The following is a 12,311-nucleotide window of genomic DNA, read 5'->3' as shown; positions in this document are numbered from 1 at the left end:
TGGGGCGAACGGCCGATTTAGCAGGCCAAAACCTGAAATTCTAAGGTCAAAATTTTGATGATTTTTGAATGCTACCTCATAGAGGGGGCTTTGGTGCATCTTGATAACGAAGGAATAGGTAAAAAAATGTATACCTGCTTCACTACGTTGGTTCAAATTTGACTCTCGTGGAAATGGTTGTGCGACGTTCCGTTGACGGGTTAAGAGAAGTGCAATAAAATAAAAATATTTTTCGAACCACGTGTCCGATTTACACTTTGCAAAATGGAAGTTGTTAATTAAGGTACGTAGAATCATTTAGTATGCTTACATTAGCCAAACGTTTTTTCCACTTTTGTTAAAATTAACCCTAAATATGGGTCTGCAGTTAACATTTTTTTACTTCTTTCAAATTTTCAAATAGAGTTTTCTTTTTTTGCCTGAGACCGCCCGCCCTAATTTTTACGTGGAAATCTTCCTTGAGGTGTCTAGTTTTCGAATATTAAAGTTCGCGTTGCGCGTTTTTGCGCTAAACAGAGTTTTGGCCCTTACAGTCTTGCGCGGCAGACAATGGCACTGCAACTCACGCCCTTTTTATATTTTTAATGTTATATTTGAGCACTTGCTCTACGTTTGAAGGAATTTTTTTCCGGTCCCTGATACGGCCGATAATTGAGTGATCTAATTGTAACAATCGAACATTATCCCCACGGGGGTAGGTTAAGAAAAATAATTACAAATTAAAATTTTGTCGATTATTTTTCAAACTGGTCACGAATTATCAATTGTGCTTGGGAATGAATCCAGGAGTGCGTCAGCACGAGTGAGGTTCTCAAGAACAATTGAATGAGTAAAACCAGTTTGAAAAATAGTCTACATTATTTGGACTACGAGTTGTATTCGGAGGACTATTCCATGAACCAACTTTGGCAATTTGGCAGCAAATCAGACGAAGAAATTAACGCAGAAATCGAAGAAAATGTTTCCAACAACACAAAAAAGACAGGCGAGTCCATTTGGAAGCAATTCTCAAAGCTGCATTCATTTGTTAAAAATTATCGCTGGGATCACTAGTGGTATTACCGATTCAATTTCCACGAGTGGGAATATTCGGTCCAATTTTTTGAAACCATGGTAACAAATGTGTAAAAAAATGTTTTTTTGGTCCATTTTTAACAAATGACAGGTGAATGGAATAGTCATAATAAATTTTTTGTACATTAATTACGATGATTTATAATTTTTTCAGATATACCTACGAACAAAATCATATGCACACATCGCCAAAATTTTTTATTCAATCAAGATGAATGGAATTCTCCATTTAAAAAGGAAGCCGAACTTCTTGATAATAAAAATGTTAGATTAAACTTTGGTTTGTATTTATTAAAACAAATAACTTTTATGAAAAAGTGTGAATTCTATTAATTCAGTATTAATTAAATTAATTATCAGCAACCCTAACAAACTAATATTCCAAAATTTTGTATCCATACCTTGATTTTATTTAAAAAAGATCCGCCATTTTGAATTTGATCAAATTAGTATTAGATTTCGTAATCGACGACCCCGAAAACATAATATTCCAGACTTTCATACTCATGTCTTAATTTTTTTCAAAAAAGGTCCACCATTTTGTGTCCGCCATTTTTAATTTCATCAAACTGACACCAAATTCATAATCAGCGGCCCCTAAAATCTTACAGTACTCGATTTTAAAGGGATACACGGATTCCTTATAGTTTTGACCTGCTAAATCGGCCGTTCGCCCCACTGTGCGGCGTGTTACCTATGGCAACCCATGCTATAGCATAGGCTCCAAAGCAAACTCGATTTATTTTTTAAATGATCGCTCGGTATTTCCAGTACATTGTGCATGAAATAACAATGACTGTGCAAATGCTGGATCTACCTACAAAGTATCAAACTTAGAACATCTACCTATTTTACACCAAAATTCGCTTATCTGACACAGATCGTACAGCGTCTTCTTTGTTCAGTAATACTTGGTATGTTTTCTAAGACTCCTGTTATTATTTTCGAACAATTCTGCATCTTACACAATATTTTTTATTAACAAAACTATGAAAATATTTGACATTAATATGAAATTGGGTATAGTGTCACTTTTTCATAATGGAATATTTTCGGATTCGCTCCCTTATTTTCAGAAATAGTGTAAGGAAATTCGGCATACGGTATAAATTCTGTATGAGTTTGACGTTATAAAACATAACGACAATTTTTATAACGAAAAATGCGCTACCGCAAACTTTTTGATGATGTTCAAGGTTTTCATAATAGGCTGGCATATTGTCTAGAACGTGAAAGGAGCCATTTCGAGTAGGTATTTATTAAAGTAATTTTACTATTTTTTATCTGTTCCATTTACCTGATTAATACATTTCATCTGTCTGTATCATCTTGAATGATATTTTTAGTCCGTATTTCGACCATTTTAGACCGATTTGTGATATAATTGATTACATGACAAATAGGTACTCGCAAAGCATTGATCTGTGCTTTTTTAAATTGAACAAATGGACTAAGTATGGACCATGTACAAAATTAAAAAATGCCCCGGTATCGTAGAGGGATGTGGAGGGAGCACTGTTTAAAAAAGTGGTTACGACCGCGCTTTTCTGTAGACCTAATAAAAGGTCTCCAGATCAAGCAGATGAACCGAGCGAATATTTCATCTTTCCAGTGGCGTCCCTTTAACTTTTTTTCTGGGGACAATTTTTGTAGGAATTCTGGAATTGTAGGAAGACGACCGCAAATATTTAGTTCAAAATAAAAACAGATCAGAGTTATACCTACAACTGAAAAAATACAAAGACAATTCACCAACCGGTTCACGTGTAAAAAACCAAATCCCAGTAAAATGACGGAACAACGACGCCTATGAAGCATCTGATGCCCAACGACCCTCGTCACGAAATTTCACGAAGTACTGGCGGTCATTTTAAAAGCCGTCATAAAAGGTCTCCGCACAGGTCTCGCGACGTGCCGCTTTCTTTGTGTTTTCAATTTGGTTGTAGGTCGTAAAATTTTATGGTACTTTAAGTTAAAGATCTTGCGGGGCTTATAAATCCTAGTTTACCTCTAGCAGGTAATATTTTAAGTGAAGTTCACACTATCTGCTTTCTCGTACGATTTCTCATAAGATTTATCATAAGCAGATATTTCAATGTTTACACAGTGCGATTTCTTATGCGAGTTGGTTTGGTTCGAGAACTCATAGCGAAACAAACAGATTAGGACGGTTCCTAATTTCATCCGAGAAATCATATGAAAAATGGGTCGGTTGAGGGTGGGAGAAGACGTTCGCCAATCATTCACTAGCACTCTGATTCACTCTGATCTCTGGCCTGTTGCCTTGTTGCCTACCTATCAGATGAGAGATCAGACAGTGTGAAAGCACACATTTAAATATAACCAGATATGACCAAATTGTTATATCCTATGAGAACTCATAAGAGATCTCGTAAGAAAAGTCTTACGATAACTCAGATAGTGTAAACTACACTTTAAGCAGGGTTGAATTGTACATTTTGTATATTTGCATTGTACGGCAAACGGCACGCGCCGCTTCCCAACCTTTTCAAATCCAACCATTGTGCCCGTTAATCGCTCATAATATGCAATAAAATTTTACGACCTACAACCAAATTGAGAATACAATACATTGGCAGCATAGGCAGTGCTCCCTCCATATCCCTCTACGCCCAGTATGCTCTTACTGTTACTAGACGATTAGTTCACCCTTAAAATAAACCCATGACATTTATTTCTCATAGATAGTCAGTCGTTATCAGCGCCCCACCAAGAGGATATGCGAAGTGTACCCCGCACAGGAGCGGCCAAAGGCCGCCACCATTTTTACTTAAAACAAAAAAAAAAAACAAAAAAAAAAAAATAATCATTTGCAGATATGTAATACAACGCAGAAAATTATACATTGACAAGAAAGGTTACCTTACTGTACCCACTGGGAATTTACGCCAATTTTTTTGATGTTTTCTTCAATTCAATCCAGTCTATAAAACCTTACAAAAATTAGATGCTTAAATACAATGGGCCGTTTCACGACACCCTCATTAAAGTTGCCGATAACTAAAATCGTGATTAAAGTAAACAAAAACGACATAGATTTATGCAATTATAAGTTATAACCTGACAGAAAAAGATGAATTCGTCACCAAGGTAATTAGAGTCATGATTAAATTTAATAAGGGTGTCGTGATACGGGCCAGTATGTCCACGGATTGAGTTACAATGAGGAAAAAATTTTTTTTTTCACTACTAGTCTCAGAAGGCGTCATTATTGACTCTCGAACCGACCCCAGAAGTAGAATTTCTCTGCCTAGGTTAATAATAATTTTCATTGTCATTATGAAATGAGAACTCGGATCGTCGCATCAGACAAAATAATTTGATTAATAATTATTAGAGATATTTTCAAATTTGATGGCGGAAACAAAAGACTCAGAAATGTCACAAATTTGTATTGTCAGTGTCAAATTTCTCAAAGACGTTCGTGATTTCGACAGAAATGCAGCAAATTGGCAATAAGAAAGTTATTCATCGTCGAACTAGAGAAATAATTTGTAGTACGTTTGATTATATGAGAATAACTTTTCCTTTTGAAGGACTGACAAAAATTGGTTTCCTTAGAATTTGTTTTTTCAATCTATTTGGCGAAAATTTAAATTTACCTAGACATTCCTTTTTACGGCGTTTATGAAAAATTTGACACTGACAATACATTTTTGTGACATTTCTCAGTCTTTTGTTTCCGCCACCAAATATGAAAATACCTCTATCACTTATCAGAAAGGGTTTTAACTTATCTAGTAGTGAAAAAATTAGTACTTATATAAACCACGGTGAAGAAGTCCCTTATAGCCTTCGCGCCTTAGAACCCTCGGCATGCCTCGGGCTCTAATCTTGGCGCTCTGGCAATAATCATGAACTTTTTCATCTTGGTGTATAATATACTATTTATTTTTATTTTTCAGAAAAAGTCACTCTTGATAAAAGGATCTTTTTTTAGGCTCCTAAAACAGTTTTCATTTTTGGGCTGGTGGCTGTTACAGTTCTTTTTTTATTTACATTCTGGTATTTTGAAATTTTAAATAGTGACATGCAGCTAATCAACATAATGGGATATAGCAATGCTCAATCTAACGTGAACGGTGTTTACCTGCATGGGCTGCATGTCACTATTTGTTCAATCTTTACCTCCCTCTACCCCGACTTAGTGGTGCCGGACCCTTTCGGCTACCTGCACTTGTATAAAACCGAAATATTTGTAGAATTTAGACACTTGTATTGTATTCTCAATTTGGTTGTATTTGGCATTTTTGTACAATTTTTTAAGTGTAAAATAGTGATGTTGGGCAAATTTGTATCCTTTATCGCAAGCTGTACATTGTGTATAGGAGTAGGGGCCGAGGGGGGTATCAAGCGATGGTTTAGGAATAACAGAAACGACGACGACGGTTTTGAATATTTGAGGAATTGGTTGATTTTTGTCGTGACAGTCGCTTCTTGAACCCTTTATGTTGCCAATGGAAGAAAAATAAATTCTCTATCTGGTAATTTTTTAACAAAAATGATTATATTTTGCTTTAAATAAATTGTCGGCCGAAAAAATTTTGTGTATTACACGGCAAGAAAATGTTTTGCAAGTGCTCGCACTTGTGGGCCCCGGCTGGCGTCTCTGCCCCACAAACCGTGCTTGCACTTGCAAAATGGCATTTTCTAGCCTTGTGATATAAATAACTATTACCAGCCTAGACAGACCAAGTGACACTTTCTCTTCTTGAATCAGTACGTCAAAATCGTATTTTCACTACGGTAGTCGATAAAATATTTTACGAAGCAATCATTTTTCAGAACATGTTTTCAGCGACGAGAAAGTCCTTCAGTCATGTCGTGACATGTGGATTTCACCCCGCTCGTAGGTACATCCCTAATTGCCGTGACAAAACTTCATCAACTTCGTACTATCATGGTCAAAATACTTTAGTCGTCAATGTGACATTAATGATATTCAATTGTAAAGCAAGCTTTAGGATGGTTAACCTTATTTTTTACTGTTGTCAAAATCATTTTAATCTGTTAGTGTCATACGGGTAGGGTAAATCCCACCTGCTGAGGCAGGGTTCATCAAAAGCAAAAGATCAACTTCAATTTGTCCCATAGACAACCCTTCAGAAGCAAGTAAGACGATTTTATATTTATCAAAAACTGAAGGTGCCATATTTTTGCCAAGAATAATTTGAAATTGTCATGTACATTGACATTAATACTTGATTTACATTTGAAGTGTCAAAAAGTGACGACCAATGTATTTTGGTTGCGATAGCACCCCAAAAATGCTGTCAATTTTTTTTCTTGAAAAGTGTTTACAAACGAAGTATCGAGCGATCCAAAAGTCTTTTTATCAAGTGAGCCATGACATTATTATAATCTATATATATAAAACTAAGTCGGGTTAGTTACGCTATTTATAACTCAAGAACGGCTGGACAGATTTTTATGATCTTTATATTGTTGGATTTGTCTCCGCCTCGATTAGCAGAATAACTACAGGGTGAGCAACAATAACTGTTACAGTTGGCAAAAAAAAAATTTACATAAAATTTTCAAGACTGTGAATTGTACCTATTTCGGTTTGTTTTATTGACATTATTGACAGCTGGTATACATTTCAAATTTAAATGTCTTGGTTTTTGTAATCTTTTATTAATAAAATTGTTTTCTCGTTGGAACATGACATAAAAGTCACCAAAAATCACCAGAATTTATTGCCAACTCAATCAGTACTTGTTGCTCACACGGTATTAAAACATCGAATAACTAACGAAAAAAAAATATGAAGAAAATTCATTTTGAAAGGTTATGTCATCTGTCACAATCTGTCATTGTGCGCGCATCGACAATTTGAACTTAATTGAGATTTAACGTCAGCTGAGTTTTAACACCAAGTGTGATCAATGGTGATCAACAACACCTACTTTTGCATTGTACAGGGTGCGACAACATAACTTCCTTTTTTGAAATGCGTGCTATTCAGACTGTAGGGGTCGTAATGGGACGGGAGTGGTCTCATTCGGACGCCATGGTTTTCAAGATTTGTTCCCTATCCCTGTCAGCTGCCATCATGTGTTGGAAGAGTGGAAAGCCTGCGTTTGCCGTCGAGGTCTACTTTTCAAACTGATTTTCTGTGATCGCAACCCCTCCGAAATTGCTTCGATGTTGGGTCGTGTCCAGAACCAGAAATCAATTGTTACATGGGTCACTACGTTCAGACCATGATTTCAGACAAACCGGGAGTGCGACAAGACAAAGAACTGGAGTCTCACCTCAATAAGGGGCAATTTGTAGTAGAGAGCCCGCTCTCCGGATTTGTCCCCTTGCAATTTCGTTTGTGTTTTTTTTTTAAATCTCGCGTTTATATCAACCATCAAAAGACCCTACAAGGCCAACATCCGTGCAGAAGTTGCGAACATACCCGCTGCTATGTCATGGCTAACGCTAGAAATGGGCTTATCCACTTATTCAGTGTATCGCACCTGTATCTAACTAATTATGCATTTAAGTACGTCAACTGTCTGTAATTATTTAAATGCTACCCCAAGTAATGCTACGTCGCGGGGGAAGCTGTTTTAGGGTTGAACATTCATTGCTGTGCGGCATACCTAACCTCGAAACTATAAAAAAAAACAAGTGAACAGTGCGTCCAAACCATCAAACCAACAAACACGCATATGCTTAGTAATTCTCTTTCCAATTTTTAATTTAATTTTCCATATTTTCTTCCCGTCAGATGTTGACTGCATCCCAACCAAACTCATTAAAATATTCAATCCGTTTATGGTGATTGTTAATTCCGGATTATTTTTATACAGTGAATTTTTTTATCAATGAACCATAGAGATTTACATGGTATAAAGTATAAACTTTATTTCGCGTCAATGGTGTTTCTATTGCTAATTTCAAAATTATTTTTCGGACATGAAATAAAGTTTACACCATGTCAATCCCTATGGTTCATTGATAAAAAATTCACTGCAACTATGCAGTGAATTTTTTATAACTAACTAACTATAGTTACAACTCGGGACACAGCAATTTGCTCTACTACTCATTATACTCTCACTTCTTGCAAATGAATTTACCGAAAAAACTTAATTTTTCAGTACTCATCAATGAATTGTCGTAAATTCATGGGAGTTAATCACATTTGCACATCACGTGACGTGAATACCAATAATCTCCGTCAGAGGGCGTAGTGCTTAGCATTAAATTTAAATATGTGTAAGCATTAAATTTGTGTATGCATTAAATCATTAAATTTCAATTCATTTTGATTATTCATTTTATCTTAATAAAAAAAACTTCATTAAATTCAGCTAATAAGTTAACACAACATTTATTGATTCTGAGGCGGTACGAAGTTCGCCGGGTCAGCTAGTTACACCATAAAATAAAAAAATGTGAAATTAAAAATATGGATACGGACAGGCTAATAGTATATTATATATTGAGGGAGAGAAATGCATGATTTTTCCTAAGGTGCAGTTTGTAGCCAGAGGGCGAAGCCCGAGGGCTACAAAGCACCGAGGGAAAAATGAGCATTCTCTCCAGAAGTATATATATTGTAATTTCAATTTTGCTGTAGGTCGTAAAATTTTATGGTACTTTAAGTTAAAGATCTTGCGGGGTTTATAAATCCTAGTTTACCACTAGCAGGTAATATTTTAAGCAGGGTTGTATTGTATATTTGGTATATTTGCATTGTACGGCAAACGGCACGCGCCGCATCCCAACCTTTTCAAACCCAACCATTGTGCCCGTTAATCGCTCATAATATCCAATAAAGTTTTACGACCTACAACCAAATTGAAACTACAGTACTATTTTTTTCACGATAGGGAGTAGAAACAGCACAAAAATCTCAAATTTTAAGAATAAAAAAAATGATGACAAATGAGTTGTCATCTTTCGATGAATTTAATGGAATTAGTAGTTGCCTTGACACAATTAGATTTTTGTCACAACAGTAAAAAAAAATGAAAACTCCCATTAGATTTTTGTCACAACTGTCAAAAAAATGAAAACTCCCTAGGGAGCAAGTATTTGCAAATATTTGCTCCCTAGGGAGAAAATGCTCTACTTCTGTCACGATGTTGACATCCGAAAAGTTGATTTTTTCACGATCGGGAGTAGAAATCAACTTTTCGGATGTCAACATCGTGACAGAAGTAGAGCATTTTCTCCCTAGGGAGCAAATATTTGCAAATACTTGCTCCCTAGGGAGTTTTCATTTTTTTGACAGTTGTGACAAAAATCTAATGGGAGTTTTCATTTTTTTTTGACTGTTGTGACAAAAATCTAATTGTGTTGTCAAGGCAACTACTAATTCCATTAAATTCATCGAAAGATGACAACTCATTTGTCATCATTTTTTTATTCTTAAAATTTGAGATTTTTGTGCTGTTTCTACTCCCTACCGTGAAAAAAATAGTATATATACTTCTGGAGAGAATGCTCATTTTTCCCTCGGTGCTTTGTAGCCCTCGGGCTTCGCCCTCTGGCTACAAACTGCACCTTAGGAAAAATAATGCATTTCTCTCCCTCAATATATAATATACTATTCTACTCCCGATCGTGAAAAAAACATATTTTTAATTTTCATTTAAATATGCGCCAAATAACCTGCAGCCCAACAACATTCGTTTCCACTGTCATGGCCCACTTGATAGAAAAACTTTTGGATCGCTCGGTACAAACGAACTCCTCTCTAATGATACGACAGGTTCCAATCCAAACCTTTATAATTTTGTTTTTATATAAAGAGATTGGTTGAGCTCATGTTAAATTTTTCATATCGACTTTATTAGCCGGTATCGTTCCTACCTGCCAGCAGGTCAGCTCCTTTTTTGCTAGTAAGTTTTTGTAAGAACAAACAGATAAGGAACAGATAACATTAAACATCTCACGAAACAACACGTCGTTTCAATTCACGGCCCTTGGACAAACGTTTATACCTTAAACAAACTAAAACGGTCCTTCGAGAACTTCAATATCGACATCATACGTAACATTGGTCTATCTCCGAGCCGGATTACGAAAAGACCCACCCGAATCGGGATACCAAGAACCCGCAAAAACAGAAATCGAAGAAGTCATTCAATCAAAAGGGAAAAAGCAGTTCATCACCAAGACGTAGGAGACGGCACAAGGTCAGTGGTTCTTCCCCCTTCAACCCTCCAAATTACCCCCTGGATTCTTGCGTTGTACCGTATAATTTGAAGTCAATCAATCAATTAGTATTTTCTTCGTATAAAAAATTGCGACAATGCCGGACTTAGCGGAGTTAACCGTCGAGCGTGATAGAATAAAAGCAAAATTGAATCGAATGAAAGAAATAATAAACAATTTCAAGGAAGGTGATGATTTGGATCAACTAAGATTACGTAGACCCGACTTAATATCGGCGTACAAAGAGTTCGATAAAATTCAATCGGAAATCGAACCTCTCAGTACCTCTCGCGAAAGCAGTTACAACCGAATGGATCAATTTTGAAACTCTTTATTACAATTTATTAGCAAAAATAGCTAAATTTGTAGATAAACAATCCATCGCGTCGGAAAACGGATCGCAACCAGTAGTAACGCCATCAGAAGTATCGGTAAAACTACCGGATCTAAATCTACCAAGCTTTTCCGGAAACTATTCAAATTGGACTAGTTTCCACGACACGTTTCTAACTTTAATACATACGAGAACGGATTTAAATAATTGTCAAAAATTCCATTATTTGAAATCATGTTTAAAGGGAGATGCTTTCAGTACAGTAGAAGCATTATCAATTTCGTCAGGTAACTACCAAGTAGCGTGGGAGCTTCTCGAAAAACGATACAACAATCTTCGATTAATCGTTCAAGAATATGTCAATTCAATTTTATCAATTCACAAAATTTCGAAAGCCTCAAATACGGCATTGAGACAATTAATCAATAATGTCAGCACTAATATAGAAGCGTTAAAAATTTTGAAACAACCAACGGACAAATGGGACGCCTTATTAGTGCCGATATTAATCGAAAAATTAGATTACGGAACAAATCGGGAATGGCAGTCCAGATTAAAAACTGAAGTTCCAGCATTAACTAGCTTAATCGAATTTTTAGAACAAAGATGTCTAACTCTAGAAGCTCTAGAAAATTTAAACAAATTCAATGTGAGTAAACAGCCCACTTCATCAAAATGCAATCCCAACGCGAGTAAAGACACCAAAGCATGCTCAGCGACTCAGATTCAGGTAGATAACAAACAGTTTTCATGTTATTACTGCAAAAATCCTACCCATACAATTTACAAATGTGCAGAATTTTTGGATCTCTCGCACCATGACAAAATTCAAAATGTTAATAACAGAAATTTGTGTAAAAATTGTTTAAGACCGAATCATTCAACAGCGGATTGTAGGTCTAAATTCAAATGCAAATATTGCCATCAAAACCATAACAGTCTTCTTCACCAACAAGACGTTGTCCTAAATTCAATTGAACAAGGAACGTGTAATTTAGCAACTCCTCGAGTGAACGAACTGAAAAAGGGTAACGGACCACATAAGGTCGTTTTGCTTTCGACGGCATTAATTTATGTCAAAAACGATAAAAACAATTTTCATAAATGTCGTGCCTTGCTGGACGTAGGTTCGCAAAGCAACATAATAACGGAATCTTTAGCGAAAAAGTTAAATTTGAACTTGAGTAACAATAATATTTCCATACAAGGAATAAATCAAAAATTTGTCACTTCAAAGCAATCAACTACGGTAACAATCAAATCGCGAGTAAATACGTTTTTGTCAGAAATTTCGTGTTTAGTTTTACCAAAAATCACTGGAAATATTCCTGAGTATCCTGTAAAGAATTTAAACATTAACATTCCGAAAGATATTCAGTTAGCGGACCCCAATTTCTATAAACCATTTCCTATAGACTTATTACTTGGGGCCGGACTCTTCTGGAAATTATTAGGTTCAGGAAAAATATCAGCACCGGGACAACCCCACCTGATAGAAACATCTCTCGGCTGGTTGGTTGGCGGCGAAATCTCGAAAAACTCGCTAACAAACGTCAGTAACATAACCTTGATTACGAACAACACAGTCGAAAACCAACTTCAAAAATTTTGGGAAATTGAAGAATACAAATCAAAAAGTAACTGGTCACCACAAGAAGATTTGTGCGAAACACACTTCTTAAGTAACCACAAACGTGATTATCAGGGAAGGTTTATTGTCAAA

The sequence above is a fragment of the Tenebrio molitor genome, chromosome 1 (genome assembly GCF_963966145.1).
Source record: "Tenebrio molitor chromosome 1, icTenMoli1.1, whole genome shotgun sequence".
Classification (NCBI taxonomy): Eukaryota; Metazoa; Arthropoda; class Insecta; order Coleoptera; family Tenebrionidae; genus Tenebrio; species Tenebrio molitor.
This window is presented reverse-complemented; position numbering follows the sequence as displayed.